This window comes from Lissotriton helveticus, chromosome 3_1 (genome assembly GCF_964261635.1).
Source record: "Lissotriton helveticus chromosome 3_1, aLisHel1.1, whole genome shotgun sequence".
Taxonomy (NCBI): domain Eukaryota; kingdom Metazoa; phylum Chordata; class Amphibia; order Caudata; family Salamandridae; genus Lissotriton; species Lissotriton helveticus.
Window position 1 is genome coordinate 450,337,855 of NC_136061.1, and position 16,774 is coordinate 450,354,628.

Consider the following 16,774-nt stretch of genomic DNA (forward strand, 5'->3'; position numbering starts at 1 on the left):
AAGAACCAGCACCACCCCTCACCTCAAAGCACTCCTCTGGCTACCTGAGATGCCTCTTCAAACTCCTGAAACATGCCTACAAGTCCCTCCACAACTCTGGACCTGCCTACATTAACCACATCCTGACGTTCCACCAACTGACTAGGTAGCTCTGCTCTACCTCCCTCACCCTGGCTCACATTCCCCTCATCCATCGGAATAGCTACAAATGTCGTTCCTTCTCCTACCTCACCACCAAAGCTGAGAATGACCTCCTCCTCCACCTATGAATCTCCCCTGCACTTGAAAATTTCAGGTAGAAGCTCAAGACATGGCTTTTTGACTGAGGTATGCAGAACCCCAATGCCTGGATACCCCTCTGCGGGGACAAGTCACGTTCTACAAGACCAACTGATTGGTTGATTCATTTTGAAACCAGACACGGACCCCGCATGTTGTGCAAGCTATCATCTGATTTTGCTTATCAACATGGACATGAATATACTCTCAAAAGTCTTGGTAACCCAGCTGCAGCGGATCATCCCAAGCTTGATACATAATACACAGGTACGATTTGTGCCGGGCCACTAATCCCATAAACATATGTGCTTCTTGGTGAACATCATTTGGCATGTGCATGATGACCCTGACAAAAAACTCATGATCTCATTAGATACAGAAAAAGCCTTTGACCATGACGATTACGGTTACTTATGCCGCACAATGAGTAGAACAGGGATAGGTCCCTCCTTCCTACAAAATGTTCAGTGGCTCTAAACTACCCCTGTTGCACAAATTGACTGTGGAGGCCATGTCTCACAGATATTTCGATAAAATAGGGCATGAGACAGGGTTGCCCCCATCTCCCTTACTGTTCTTATTGGTTCTAGAATCTTTGGCAGACGCTATTCATCACTCTACTCTCATGCAGAGCATTTTTACGCCTTCAGGAGGCTGTAGAATTCTCCTTAACACAGATGATATATTGTTGAGTAATCGAGAATCCTCTGTCGCACATATTTTCTCCTTGATTGACATATTTTCTGTTTTCTCTGTATATAAGATAATCTGGAAAACCCAAAATCGTGGTACCATGCTCAGTTCCTATGCCTTTATGTGGAAAACCTCAAGATTAAAATACTTAGGCATTCAACTTAATATTTGCCTTGAGGGAATGGTTCTTGACAAAGTCCAACCCCTGCTGTCTATGATGGACCTTGACTTCACATACAGGTCTGCCTTGCAGGTTTCCTTTTGGGGTGGACTCCAGATGATAAAAATGGTTACAACACTTCGATTCAATTATGTCTTTGGTATGTTTCCTCTCATGATTCATATACACATACACCACATAAATAAACATATCAAGCTGTTTATATGATCATTCAGAAGACCCTGACTTAAACCTACAAGGCGACATGCAGACACTATAGTGGGAGGCCTGCGGCTCCCTGATATGCATAAATACTACCTTGCCAACCACTTATCCCAGTTGGCCCACTTTCTGGTACCTGCCAATAAACAACCCCAGTGGGCTCCTGAGAACGTACACTGACATAAGCCCTCATGGGCTTAGGACTCCATTCTACTCACTGCTGCCCCACGCTATGGGCAAAGTGGACGGTATGGAAGGGTGCACACCGGCTGCTGCGAATAGACAGCATGGTGCTCAAGAAAGCACCACTATGGTCAAATTTGAGCACATGCATAGGCCTTAATCTGGCTAGCTGGTTGACATGTGTGACCATTGGAATCAAAACCTTTGGAGATCTTCTTAGTGAGGATACTTTCTGTACCTTTGCAATGCTTCAAACAAACTTCTCCTTTCCCCATTGACAACACTGGAGGTAGTGGCAATTAAGACATTTCTTACATGGCAGACTGGGACTTGACCCCATATACCTTTCAGACTCCCCATACGGAATATCTCAGAAAATGGGGACTCTTTAGGGGTATTGTCTAGAACCTATTTTTTTTTTTTTATTTGTAGGGCGCAACAGCTACCCAGAAAGGGTTTCCCTGCGCCATATGGACTTTGTGCTGAACAGAAAGGCAGGTCGTGAGCATAAAAGCAGGGCATACAGCTGAGGTTATTGGTTAAATAACCAAGTCTTTAGTGCTCTGCGAAAGGTAGTGTAAACAGTTTCCTTGCTAAAGCCAGGGGGAGATTATCTCAGAGGGACGGATCTAAATAGGAAAAAGATCTTCCCCCTATCCTTGCCAATTTGACTCTGCGCACCACAAAGGTACACCTTGATTCTGACCGCAAATGGCGGGAGGGAACATAGGGATGAACAAGTGAATGAAGGTTTTGAGGTGCAGTGCCAATTTTGATTTTGAACATATAGCTCAGGGCTTTGAACTTGATACGGTTCTCCACCCTGAGCCAATGTAAACCGCGTAGATTTTCTGATGTGGAGGAAATGAAATGAAATGAAATGAAATGAAAATGAAAAAGAAACTTGATAAAGCGCACTGCGGCCAAGCGGCTTCCTGGCGCTAGGGACTAGACTTGACTCTGCGGGGGGATCCGAGGGAGCTAACAGGGAAATGCCTGGGAAAACAAAAATGTTTTCAGGGCTTTGCGAAAGTGGGTGTAGATGGGGATAGAGCGAATGGAGAGAGGAAGAGTGTTCCAGAACCAGGGGGCCAGAACCGAAAAGCGGGTGCCCCCCGTTCTGGATTTGCGGAAGCGGGGAACGTACAAAAGAGAGAGAGAGGAGGAACGAAGAGTACGGGTCGGGGTGTAGGGAGTGATCATAGAACTAATGAAAAGGGGAGCTGAGTGAGTATAGGCCCGAACAGCCAGACAGGCCAGTTTGAAAAAAGATCTAAAGTGCACGGGGAGCCAGTGAAGGGACTTAAGTGCAGGCGTGATGTGGGAAGATTTGGGGAGACGGAGGATGAGGCCTGATTTTGGATGGCCTGTAGACGTCGGGTTTCATAAGCAGGTATGCCCACGTACAGGCCATTCCCATAGTCAAGGTGAGAGGTGATGAGGGCCGAGACTATGGATTTAAGGGCGTCCGCAGAAAAATACCGGGAGATCTTCCGAATGAGGCGAAGGGACAAGAAACAGGAGGAAACAACGGAGCTGACTTGGGCATGCATGGTGAGGTCATGGCTGACCTTGATGCCCAGGGTCCGAACGGAGGAAACCGGAGAGGGAGGTGAACCAAAGGAAGGGGGCCAGTGAATCGGGGACCAAGGATTGGAAGGACCACCCGTGAGGACAAGCTCCGTCTTGTCAGGATTGAGCTTTAAGTGGTTAGTGCTCATCCATTCAGAAATAAAAACTAGAGTGGAGCAGAATTTAGGAAGAGAATCCAAAGGAAAGGAAAGATCAAAGACGAGCTGGAGGTCATCCGCATAATTATACACAGAGACCCCCAGCTCGCGAAGAGAAATAATAAGGGGGTGAATATAAAGATTAAAAAGAAGGGGGAAAGGGAAGAGCCTTGAAGGACCCTGCAGGTGACTGAGCGTGGGGGAGCGGAAAAGCCCGAAAGGTGGACCGCTTGGGACCTGCCTTGAAGGAAGGACGCAAGCCAAGAAAAGGCTGCGCCCCAGATGCCCGCTGCGCTGACACGGTCGAGAAGGATGGCATGGTCGATCGTGTCAAACGCAGCGGACAGGTCGAGGAGAACCAGGGCTTGGGGGAGATTGGTGTCAGCTTTCCCCTTGAGTTCGTCCAGGACGGCGATGATCACTGACTCCGTGGAGTGTCCTGGTCGGAAGCCTGCCTGATGGGAGGCCAGGAGGTGGTTCTCCTCGACGTAAGAGGACAGGCAGGATGTGACGTAACTTTCAAGGATCTTCCCCAGGTAAGGGAGGAGAGAAATAGGCCTGAAATTAGAGGGAAGAGAGGGGTCAAGTCCGGGTTTTTTAAGAATAGGAAGAACCAAAGCGGTTTTAAAAGAAGAAGGAACAGAACCCAGGGTCAAGGAGGCGTTAAGAAGGGCAAGGGGAGGTGCAGAACAGCTAGTAAAAAGAGCTTTAAGGATCCGTGCCGGTGCACAATCCACCGGAGAACCAGACTTGACTTTGGAGAGTAAGTTAAGAAAACAATCAATAGAGATGGGAGGAAAGTGATCAAGTGAAGAAGAAGGCAAGGGAGGGGACAGGAAACACCGGGTTGCTGCACCACGGGAATGTTGGCCTTTATGTTGGCGATCTTGTCAATAAAATAATCGTTGAGTGAGGAGCAGAGGGTCTGGGTGGGGACGAGACTGGTACTGGTGCGGTCAGAGGTGGCGAGATGATGGACCAAGGAAAAAAGTTCTCGGGGTTTATTAACAGAGAGAGCAACTCTCTCGGTGAAATAATTGGATTTGGCCGTCAAGATCGCTTTTTTATAATCATTAAGAAGGAGTTTATATTTAGCACGAAGAGTGAGGCAGTAGTTGCGTCTCCAATGGCGTTCCGAACGCCTGAGATCGAGTTTGAGATCTTTAAGCTCCCTAGTATACCATTTATGTGCGTCATAGGGGCGGACGGATTTGACCTTTTTAAGCGGGGCAGCCTGATCGCAGGAAGAAGAAAGCCAGGTGCCGATGGCTTCAGTCTGCGAATCAAGGGAGAGACCAGTAAGATCAGGCACTGAGGAGGCCAGGGAAGACGAAAGAGGGTTGAGGTCTGTTACATTCCAACTGCGAGCTAGTACGTTTTTAGATAGGGGCGGTTTGATGGTAGAAGAAGAAAGAATGGAAAAAGAGATGGTGAAATGATCAGAGGTCTTGGGTATCCTGCAGGGGAGCCTGGCCGCAGAGTTCTGCACCAACTGCAGTTTATGGGTAACGGCCTTGTTGGATCCAATGTACAGTACATTCCCGGAGTCGAGTCGTGAGGTGATGAGGGCGTGGACCACAGTTTTTTGGGTGGCGGCAGGCAACATCCAAATAATTTTCTTAAGCCATTTTAAAATGGTAAAGCAGAGTGCAGTGGTTTTCACAGTTTGTAGTATTTTGTTTTTTTCACCGTTAAGTTTGAGGAGATTGTGGCATATCCAGGTAAAAATGTTACTAAGACCCTGTTGAAGAAGAGAGGGAGCAGAAGGGTCGGTGTCAGAGAGGGAGAAAATGATCTGTGAGTCGTCAGCATAGGCACCTATCCTGTGAAATACGGTTTGTCAATGTGCTGCTCCTCGAAGACCTCGATGCACCACAGAAGCAAGAAGAAGTACAACAGCTCCAGAGTGTCATATCTGTATCTCCACTAAGTTTGGAGGCATCAGGACCTACCAGAGAATGCAGAGCACCAGTACCTGGGGTACCGTACCCCCACATGTGAAATCCAAGAAGAAGAGTCCACAATGGACTCCCAAAGCACCAGAAGCAAACACCTGTTGAGGGACATCAAGACACCCGAGACCCACTTCCTCAGTGACCCAACTGTCCCGAGATCGCCTCTCCAAGTTGCCTGCTCCTGACCACAAGGACCTTAAAACAAATGGTGCCCGGCAGACTTGTTTAAGCTGCGCCCAGCCACACCGGCCCCGGCATGAACTAACTTGCTGTGCTCTCATGGTCCCCATGCCCTTTGATAGAATTGAAATGTAACATTTTCATCTTATTCGTGTTTTACCCAAAACGATGTGAGCATTTATATAGCTAATACATTATATCTGCATATTGTGTGTAGACGCAATCAGTAAATACAGATGTTGCGTTAGTTAGGTTGACATCTGTGCCACCATTTTAGCTCTCGAAGATGCCATTTTCTAATATAATCGTAACTGTTACTTGCTTATTTACGAGAAATGGTCCTTGGTCAGTTTTGTTTCTCCAATGCTGAAACTTGCTCATTAACGCATGCCTTTTCTGTTACATAGAGGCCTTCTCTCACCTGTCTAGAAGGGAGCATAGGCCAGATGACCTTGGATAGTAGATAACTTGTACCAGCGTGCGGAATCGAGACTTATGTTCTGTGCCCTATTGTATTACCACAGCTTCCAGTACTTTTCCATAATAGGTGGGTCTTTGTGGGCTTCGCAACCTGCATAATGTAACTTTATGCTTGTTAGAGTCAGTCCCTCGTCAGGCATCATAGGAGGTTGATCAGACTGGACTCCACTGCAGTGTTTCTTGTGAACTAACTAGTTTACTTGCATTCTCTACTGCGTCATCGACTCTTCATTCTTGGAAGGCAAGAGGAGGTTGAGAGTGACCCAGGTGACCCTAGTGGTTGACTTCTTTCAGTTGCGCCTGAACAGGGAATCCACCAGGTGACCCATCCCACCCGTAATCGGGTTTGAGGGAGTCAGGGTCGCGTCTGGTCAGATGGGTGGATTAGGGATCCCCAAATGATAGAGCTTGGTTCTCACGGCTGTCTCGCCTGTCTGATCGGGCGGCTCCTCGTCTAGTGGTCATCTCGGCTGGGGTTCTGAAAAGGCGAAACCCTTGGATCTGAATATTCTCGTTCAAAGAGTCGACAGTGGAGAATAATCTTGTTTGACCTGTGTGCACCATGTGAGTTTTGGTAAGTGCAGCACCGTCTTGATTAACTTGGTGGGTCTGTGGACCCTTGTGATACAGAGTTTTGAACGTTCTGCCAGGCCACTTGCTGAATTTGGTTTAATTTTGAAAAGGCTTGGGGCTAGAGCCTATATTGTCTTGGTGCAGTCTGTGGACTGCCTGTCTTGGTGCACTCTGAGGACTGACTTGGAGAGCTTTTTTTGTCTGTGTGTTCTTGTTGTGTGTGTGTTGATTTAGGTGGAGAGTGAATGTGTCTGATGCTAGAATGCCTTGTTGGAGTAAAGTGCTGTGCTTGGGGTGCCGCTGTTGTTCTGCTGAACTTCAACTGGAGGAAGGGCAACCTGCGCCTCCGGAAGGCACTCTGAGTTTTGAGATGTATGTGAAGCACAGTATTGGCCCTATTATGTTTCGTACATTGTGGCACAAGTATACAAGGGCCAATACTGAGCTTCAAAGGCCACTGGGAGGTATTGATGAACAAAAAATGAATTATTTACAGGATAAATTATTTGCTAGAAGAAGTAGGTAGTCGATGTTTAATACTTTGCCGGTATGGTAGAAAGAAGCTAAACAGAGGCGTGTACGTGCCGGGAAGGAGTCTCGGAAGAAGGCAATGAAAACAGTGGTTCAGAAAGCTGTAGCTTATTATAAGGAGCAAACTGAAAAGTGTATTGAGTGTGCAGATAGGAAGTTTCAATTGCAATGAAATAAGTCCTGTGTTGTTCGAGAGGATGAGGATCCTTTTGTGGAGGATCTGTTGGACACCTGTCCCCCACCTCCATGTCCCCCGCAGAGAATATATCCTGCTGTTCCATCGCCTCAGTCCTCCATTGCCCCACTGTCCCCTTCTGGTCTTTCTGCAGATTCAACAGCTTCAGCTCCAGCCCTATCTATCTCTCCTCCAGTTTCACAACACGCAAATGTGGTGACTGCAGGCACCCCCGCAGTGTGTGCTGCTTCCCCTCATGTTTCTCCTCCTTCTCTTACACCAACCACACAGTCATTGCTGACATTGTCACCTATGTTTGTACCTCTTGTGTCTTTGTGTCTTGTGTCTTGTGTTCCAGGCATTTCATCTGTGGTGTTGGATAACCTTGGGACACCGGTGCGAGGGTCAGAAGGAGGGGATTGGGCGACGGCACCAGAGCGAGTGGGGCAGGCATTAATTTGGTCCGATGTCAGTGAAGAGGAGAAGAAGATGGTTGCAAATCAGGCAGCACAATGAGTTAGGAATCCTATTCATAGTGTGGAAGATATATGGAGTGTGATGAAATATTTTGACCCGTTTATGCAACGGCATGTCCTGCAGCATATGTCGGCTACATTGATTGGTTTGTGGGAACAGTGTATTGGAGGTACAGCTCCTCAAGTTATTTATGATATTCAAGACCGTGTATATTCAGTTGTTATGACCCCTGCAGACGTTTTTGGTAATGCATCACCGTCCTCCAACCACAGCGTCCCAATTTCCAGTGAGAGAGGTGCTCCCTGTATTTTACCCTGAGATCCCAGAACAGCGTATCCAGAATGGAGATGTGGTTCAGCAGCGGGTAGAGGCTCCTTTTGGGGAACAATGGGTCTATACCCTATGGAAGAAAAGTGAGGTGCTTGCTCTTAAAGTCAGTTACTGGACCATAGGATAAATCCTACCGCATTCTGTAAAGAATTAACGGAGGCTGTCTCCTCATCAGCTTTGACTTTAGCCGACATTGTGATGTTTTGGGGGATTTTGGTGCCAGTGGACATTTGGCGGCAAGTGCATACACAGGATCATGCAGCAGAGCTGGGTGGTACTTGGAATAAGATTAGGGCATGGGAAAAGGAGAGAAATGCTGGTGAAAAGCCAAAGCTGAAATTTTGACCTTGCCAAACTGCATTATTACCTATATGCATTCTCTTATCCCACCTAGATGGGTGAATTGGGACAAGTTAACGACATGTCGTCAGAAGAAAGAAGAGAGTGTGTCAGATTTTTCCACTTGTTTTGAAGGGGTGTTTCTAGATTTCAGCGGGCAGTATTTGTCCGTTGAAGGCGGTGTTTGTTTGTTTGTGAATAGGTTTGATACAAATTTGCATCTTGAAATTGCTGCTCGGCTGCAAGCTTCTGAGAGTACTTGGACCTTTTCCACCCCTTCAGTGAAATTGAGTATGGCTCAATATTATGAGCATTGAGGAAATTAGGAAAAGGATAAAGTGGAGAAAAAGAGTAAGGATTTGACTTCAAAGTTGTTGCTACATCAGGTTGCAAGGGGGTCTGCTGGTAGAGGTGTTGCACCCTTGGGGCTGAATCAGTGTGTCTATTGTAAAAAGGAGAGACATTGGTGAAGCGAGTGTACGGAACTGTTATGGTAACTTGCAGTACCCAGAGGGCGGGGTCCAGTTGGAAGGGGCCGTGGACAGGTTGGTCGGGATGTGGATCAAGTTGGTACATCTTCAGGGGGTCGTTCAGATTCGAATTATTTTGATGGCCACCTGGGAAGGAAGTACTACCATGCGATTATGATAAGGATGAAGTTACAGGGATGTCCTATAGCTAGGACAGCAGGGGACAGGGTGAGGGCCATTCCAAATTCCTGTAGAACAGCGTGGTCCTTATGTCATGGCAGATTTGCATGGTTCTGCACAGAAATATTTGGTGGATACAGGTGCAATGAATAACTCTGTTTCTCATTCACTGGTCCCCTAGCAGCCCTGTCTGGCCGTAATAATGTCTTGGTTAGGTTTTTCAGGTGTACCGGTTGTGTGCCCCATATCCCAACCTCTTACTTTTACTGTTGGTCCTTTTACTGTGGACTCCCTATTTTTGTTCATGGCAAATTGTGGGGAAAATTTATTAGGACTGGATTTGTTGAAGAAGTTGCATGCCACCATTTATTATTCCCCAAATGGTGTTTATCTGACTTTTGGACCTAATGTGGTTAGTGCAAATCAGTGTTTGGCGAAAGATGCACCGCTTCCTGTTGAATGTGCCACAGGGGATACGGATGTGGTGTTGTTACAGATACCACCAGTTTCAATAAAGGTCAAAGAGAAAGTTGAATTCCTCAATACAAAATATCAGAGGCTGGGGAACAGGCTTTGATGCAGATTATACAGGACCTGATCAAATTGGAGGTGGTAGAGGAGACAGTAGGGAATGTGTGTAATAGCCCCATTATCCCTATTCTTAAAAAGGCACCTGTGGATTCCCCTAATGCACATCCTGATGTCCATCGTTTTGGGATTGATTTGTGGGAAATAAACAAAAAAGTTGTTCTTCAGTTTCCGGTAGTTCCTGATATTACTGCCCTTTTAAAATTGGTTTCTTCCACAGCTAAATTCTTTTTTCAGCATTCCTGTCCATCCTGACAGCCGGTTTATTTATTCGGCTTTGCATTAGCTGGCAGAAGCTTTCAATTCTGCAAAGTTTCACAGGGATATACAGAAAGTCCTATTATTCATAGCCAAGCTTTGAAAAGTCAATTGAACTCTCTCTCTCTTCCACAGGTAATTTATGATTGCAAAATGTGCATTTTGATAGCCTCAGATACCGAAGAGGGTTGTCGGGATGCCACAGTCAAATTGTTAAAGCATTTGGCAAAGACAGGACATAAAGTGTCCCTTTTCAAATTCCAATATTGTCAACATCAGGTCACCTATTTAGGTCACCTGCTGTCGAAGGAGGGTCGGCGGTTAACAAATGAGCGGGTTGATGCCATTGTTAATATGACTGTCCCTGTGACTCAGAGCGACGTGCGTGCTTTCATAGGCATCACCTCGTATTGTCGGCACTGGATACCTGCTTATTCTTTATTAACACAGCCTCTTCTTTGCCTGATAACTAAAGATGTGCATGAACCCTTGCCTTGGACGCATGAATGTCAGCATACTTTAGAACAACTAAAAGTTGCGCTATGCTCTGCACCTGTGCATGTCACGCCTGAGTATAAGGAGCCCTTCGTGTTGTACATACACAAAGTATGTTCAATCTCTGTGTTAACACAAGCCTTTGGAGGTAAGTAGAGGCCGTATGCTTATTTTTCTGCTACACTTGACCCTGTCGCCAGAGCCCTCCCAAGCTATTTAGGTGCTGTGGCAGCTGCGGCAGTCTCTATCCGACAATCAGCAGGGCTCATTCTCAATCATGATCTCATTGTTATAGTACTGCATGCTGTGGATGTACTTTTGAATAAATCAAAGACATAGCACCTTACTAGTGCTCGCCTGACTGGGTACGAATTAACATTGTTTGCACCTCATATTACTATCAAGAGATGTGCCACACTGAATCCAGCCATGTTACTACCCCTCGCTTCGGAAGAAGAGGACAAGGATGTCCATGTCTGTTTCGGACAGAGTAGGAGACGAAGACCTGACTGATGTTCCCCTATCTGATCCTCAAGGGGAAGTATATGTCAATGGCTCTTGTTTCAAATTGTCAGGTGGCACCACTACAGTGGCGTATGCTATCACCACGTGTTCCTCATCAATCTGCGCAAGCTGCAGAGCTGATAGCTCTTTTGCGAGCATGTGAATTGAGTGAAGGACTGGCGGTCAATATTTATACTGAGAGCCAGTATGCCTTCGGGGTGATCCTTAATTTTGGACGCCCTGGGCAGATAGAGGATTCTTGACTTCACATGGGACCAACATTCAACATGGTCCGTTGATAGAGTCCGTTTGATTTGGAGAGACAACAGAAGTCACTTCAATGCAAAGGTGATCCATCTGGTGCGCGATGGTCTGCACATCAAGCAAAAATTCCATGCAGCCCATCACCCTCAGTCAGCAGGTTTAGTTGAGAAGTACAATGGTACTCTCAAACTAAAATTGGCAAAAAGGAAAGTACTAGGTTGCAATGGCCAAATGCCTTATCTCTTGCCGTATTGTCTACCAAAATGACAGCCCATTCCAGAACAGGATTATGACCCTATGAGGTGATTTTTGGTCGTCCAGAAAATTTGTGGGATGTCCCTAGGCCGAAGAAGTTTGCTGAGATAGATTATCCTTTATTGGTTGATTATTTGTATGAACTCACTAAAAGCTTGTGTTCTATTCACCAACAGATACACAAGGGATTACATTCAGCACCTGAGGGGCCTGGGCACACCATTCAGTCTGGCGACTATATATTGGTAAAGTGCTTCCAGAGACGAGACATTTTGGAGCCTAGATGGAAGGGACCCTGTCTGGTCCTCATCACAACGAATACAGAGGTAAGAGTGGAAGGTCGGAAGCATTGGATCCACGCTTCTCACTGCAGATGGGTGTAGCTACCCCTTCCCCATGATGCCTGGGTGCGTGATGGCACCAGGGCATCAAGTGACAGAGAAAGTCCCAAGATTTCTTCTGTTCTTCGAATCCCAACTAGTTTGGAGGCAGATAGAGGAAGAAAATGATGCAGTTTTGAATGCACCTGTTCGCCCAGAAATTAAGGCTGCTCAGGTTTCCACTTCATCTGATTTGCAGGAACCTGAGTCTCAGTCCCCGGTGCAACCTGAATTTCAGATTCTTCTTCAAGATGAGACAGTGCCTGGAGTAGAAAGGTACAATTTGCGTCCTCAACAGAATGCACCAAAAGAGAAGTGAGTGTAATTAGGGATGGACTTTATTGGATAAGATTAGTGCCAACGCCCCTTGTTTGTGCATGTTTCCATTAGACAAGGGAGTGGAAGATTTGGTGTACTGCCTGTGACACAGGACAGGATAAGCTGAGGGTATTTTCCAAGGAGGGAGAGTGCCCTATCCTGAGAACATTGAACATTTGTATATGGGCTTTAACAATGTGGCTCCACTGCTGCATGCTCAATAGCACCACCGAGGATTGGACAATAGAAGCCTACTAGGAAGGCTTGGAACGGACTCAGATTTTTTTGTTGTTTAGTTTTTTCCTTTTTTGTTTTTGCTTCTTTTCCATCATTGGCTTCATCATATAACGTCTCTTTCTCTGGTGATTTGATTTGTCAAATTGTGGTAAAGATGTATCTGTTTGGTCGACCTCGTGCAGAAGATGAACAGTTTCTTGTTGCCCTGCGCCCAGGGCAGATTAGTTTTGAATGGTTGCTTAGGAAGAAAACATTTTGGGCTGTAGTTATGTTATATTGTTGCTTTTGTTGGTGGGCGGGGGCTGTTCTGGATATTGGAGTGCTCTGGAGTTACCTCATCATGTGTTTTATATCAGGCTGTTTCCTCAGGTCGCAGCAAAAGAACAATTTATAGCAATGTCTTCTTAGACACACATTGAAAATTCTTTGGGGACAACACAGCTTGTTATCCTACTGATTCTGTTATAATTGTATGGACTGCTTATCCATTGTCATTGGTGAATTACACATATGTTCGTCCTCCCCAATTCATAGAGTTAAAAGGTGAATTCGGCCTGGGATATCCTAGACCTTGCTTATACTACAAAAAGCCGAGGGGAACAGGGTACCTTGGATGCATGCCTGAGATGTCTTGTGGTGATCTGTACCTTAGTAAAGGAAATATCACCCTGACAGGTTGGCACTACCAAAATCTACCTGTCACTCAAGAGGCAGGTTTTTGTCTGGCGTGTTGCCCTGTAATAAATAGTACTGACGCTTATTTGTATCTCAATTGCTCTGTAGAAGTAGTGTACAAAAATGTAATGCGTTTAGGAAGAAAGGATGATCCCAGTATGAAGGGAATGAATACTAGATGTGTTCCATTAGATTATCAAGGCCCACTATATGAACATCCAGGTTTTTATTTTTTATCAAATGTTACATATACTAATATGTACAATGGTACAGAGGATGTGGCTTTGGGAATGGTGCTATCTCTTGGGGTAACTTATAGGCATAAACCAAATATAAGATGGGTAAAAAGAACATTGACCAAGGAATTTTGTGAAGGCGTTACCGATTTGGAAGTTAATAATCATACTAATGGTATCACTTTTGGATATATCCTTTCCTCTATTATTTCATTTGGTGGTACCGTCATGGCTGGGGTGAAAGAGCTAGAGAGTATTTTGGGCGTAAGTTGCTTATTTTATCTAACTCTACAGTGGCAGCTTTGCGCTACATAGAGGCCTTCTCCCACCTGTCTAGAAGGGAGGATAGGACAGATGACCTTGGGTAGTAGATAACTTGTACCAGGAAGCAGATTCGAGACTTATGTTCTGTGCCCCCATTGTATTATGACAGCTACCAGTACTTTTCAATAATAGGCGGGTCTTTGTGTGCTCCGCAACCTACATAATGCAACTTTATGCTTGTTAGAGTCAGTCCGTCGTCAGCCATCATAGGAGGCTGATCAGACTGGACTCCACTGCAGTGTATCTTGTGAATAAACTAGTTTGCTTGCATTCTCTACTGTGTCATCGACTCTTCATTCTCGGAAGGCAAGAGGAGGTTGAGAGTGACCCGGTTGACCCTAGTGGGTCACTTTGTACACCTTGGAACCTTCTCCCTCTAAATAGACCTACCAGACTTACCAGTAAGTCCACCTGTGCAGTCATTTTCTAGTGGCTCCCTTCATCTTTTGCACGCCAACTTCCAAGACTCTCAGCCGTCTGCTCCCAGATTATCTGGGATGCTCCCAAACTTGTCCTGCTGGAACTTTCGATCTGGTTCCAACATCGACCTAAAGCGATACGGTGAACTTTGTGAAAGCATTGCCTAATTTTGTATGTAATTTTCTATTTCAATCACATTGATTCCTATTGGTCATAATTGTGCACAATTGGGCTACATTTTCCGAACTCTTGAAAAATCATAACTCAAAACGTATTAACCTTAGAACTGTGTTCTAGGTCGTAAAAAATACATAAAAATGGACTTTCTTTTAATAAATTGGTCTTGTATTTGCCTTATTTGTTGAACAGCGCTCCATGTTGCAAGGAAAGACAGATACCTGACGTATCTTTCGGTGCAAAAGTCACGCATTGCTGGAGTTGTGTCGGAAGCAGGGCAAAACTCCAGCAATGCTTGTGGGAGGCCTATCTTTAATGCATTGCATCATCCCAGAAGTGGTGCCTGGAAATCTTATACATTTCAATGCGTCACTTCTACAAGGCTTTGATGCGGGTGACACCCACCCTGCATGAATTTTACCTAGTGCAGGTGTAATGTGGCGCAGGGTTTACCGTTGCATCATGAAAAGTGACGCAACAGCGGCGCAAAAGTGTCTCAAGGGGCTCAAAAATAAGTTCTATTGTGTCTTTTATAAATTTTTGTCCTGCATTTGTGTATGATCCACTTGTTGTCATTTATTCTCATATTTGTATTCTGATGATCCTGTTTACTGGAACTGGCCATGACTGTTATGTAATGGCAGAAAAGAAAGAAGGAAGTCACACAATTGAATAGCTACTGGCATGAAGAGCCTTGAATGTAACAGCAGGCTTCCACCATGGTTCATCAAGGAGAGCATATCGATCCAAAGCATTGCAGGTGCACATTTTTGTTACATGAGTTGAACATAGAATTAAAAATGCATACATCATCATCGTGTCTGCTTTCAGAAATAGAATGGAGTTAAGGCCTAGATTGGGTCTAGTCCTGTCAAGCACATAAGCAGGAATTTAGCTGGCATGACAAGTATCAAATATTACCTGCCTTTAGAACCTACAGAGCAACCACATGTGCAACTAGTTACTGGAATATTAACCCCAGTGGAAGTAGTTTGGCTTGTTAATGACGCTGCAGTAAAATGAAAGATATGTAGGGCAAAAAATAATAAGTTGGAATTTCTCGAATTGAAAGCAGCCCTTACTTCTGCGATCATCTGGCACCATCTGATACATTTGCTAACACTCAGGGACAAAAAGCAAATTCAATCTCTCGAAAGCCGCCATGAAGGCCTCCAAGGATATTGTTATACTTTCTTCATGAAGCCCTTGGCCAAGCACCCCCTGTCCATGGTTGGACAAAACCAAGAGTGGGCTGATCAACCAAGGACACTAACCGTACCTCTATCTGTATGAATTAGGAGCTAAACCTACACTCATAGAGTGTTTTTTAACCCATTATGAACTTTAACTTTCATCACAAATTGGTGACAGAACGCAGTTTACATTGCACTTTTTGATTTGTCCCTATATATTTTACCTGTGCAACTTTTGTATTGTTATTTTGTTTATAATTTGCATCACAAAGTTTTAGAAATGGGGGTCTCTAGTTGGCAAGGGATTGCACTTTTGTCCAAATAGGGACCATTCTTTCTAGTCCAAATGAGGGAGTTACAATCCTAAAATAACCCCTGCTCACCCCCTTGGTAGCTTGGCACGAGCAGTCAGGCTTATCTTAGAGTCAGTGTGTAAAGCATTTGCAGATAACCAACAGAAATACAAAAGGACACCACACCAGTTTAGAAAAATATCCAATATTTTTATATACTTAAGACAAGACCAAAAATGATAAAAAACCACAATACAGTACTTAAAAATCTTCAGTTATCAAAACAACCTTGAAAAACAGTTCCTTGACGTTGATAGCTCAGTTTGGGGCTATCACGGCGTCGTGAGCAAACAAATCCAAACAGTTCTGGCTGACCGCAGCATTGCGGGCCAGCTGCGGTGTCGGGAGGACACGCAAACAGTACCTTTTAGAAATGCAGGGAGTTGGTGACTTCTCGATGAGCTTCCGAAAGCACGGCGTCCGCAGGTGTCAGTTCCGGAGGTCGGTGCAGGAGTCGGCGGGGCTCTCAAAGTCACAAGCTTTGCAGGTCGAACTTCTCTTTGTTGAAGTCAGGAGCACTGGCATCGGCAGACGTTGAGTGCTGTGGTGCGCAGTGCAGCTCTACATCATGCGGTGCCCTCAGGTCACGGTGCGAGCAGCGGCTTAGTGGCAGCATCAGATGGCGTTGTCAGTGAAACCAGGGTCGCAGTGCGAGGTGAATGTGATGCTCATCGCGGTGCTGGCAGGTCACGGTGCAAGCAGCATCACCGTCGTTGCTGAAGCGCTGTCATTGGCTGACGAACTGGAGTCGATGGCACCGGCGTCCGTAGGCTAAGGCTGTGGTGCGGGATGAGGGCGGTGTGTCATGTAACTTTACAAGCGGTGCCCTCGAAATCACAGAGCAAGCAGCAACATCGATTCCCGTGTGGAGCGTCGTCGTCGGGGAGACCAAGACTTCTTCGTGAAGCAAGGCGGTGCGGAATGCGTTGCCCACGGGTCGGGGTGCGAGCTGCGGCTCAGTGGCGGCATCAGCAGGAGTCGTCAGTGAGACCAGGATCGCGGTGCAGGGATGAGGCAGAGCCCTCTGCGGTGCCATCAGGACACGGAGTGGTCAGTGGTGTCGTAGACGTCGTCAAGTTGCTTTTCTTCTGTTGTAGCACAAAACACACAATCCCCATTGCTGAGAGCAGAAGAGCTTCA

At 45.8% G+C, this 16,774-nt stretch overlaps 1 long non-coding RNA gene across 1 annotated transcript in view; it reads right to left on the reverse strand.

Moving 5' to 3' along the window:
• The window catches only part of LOC144824587 (uncharacterized), a 100,859-nt gene that overhangs the window by 41,002 nt on the left and 43,083 nt on the right, over window positions 1-16,774 (reverse strand). The window contains exon 2 of the long non-coding RNA XR_013609022.1: window positions 13,891-14,039. This is a non-coding gene — a long non-coding RNA (uncharacterized LOC144824587). The remainder of the gene's footprint in view (window positions 1-13,890; window positions 14,040-16,774) is intronic.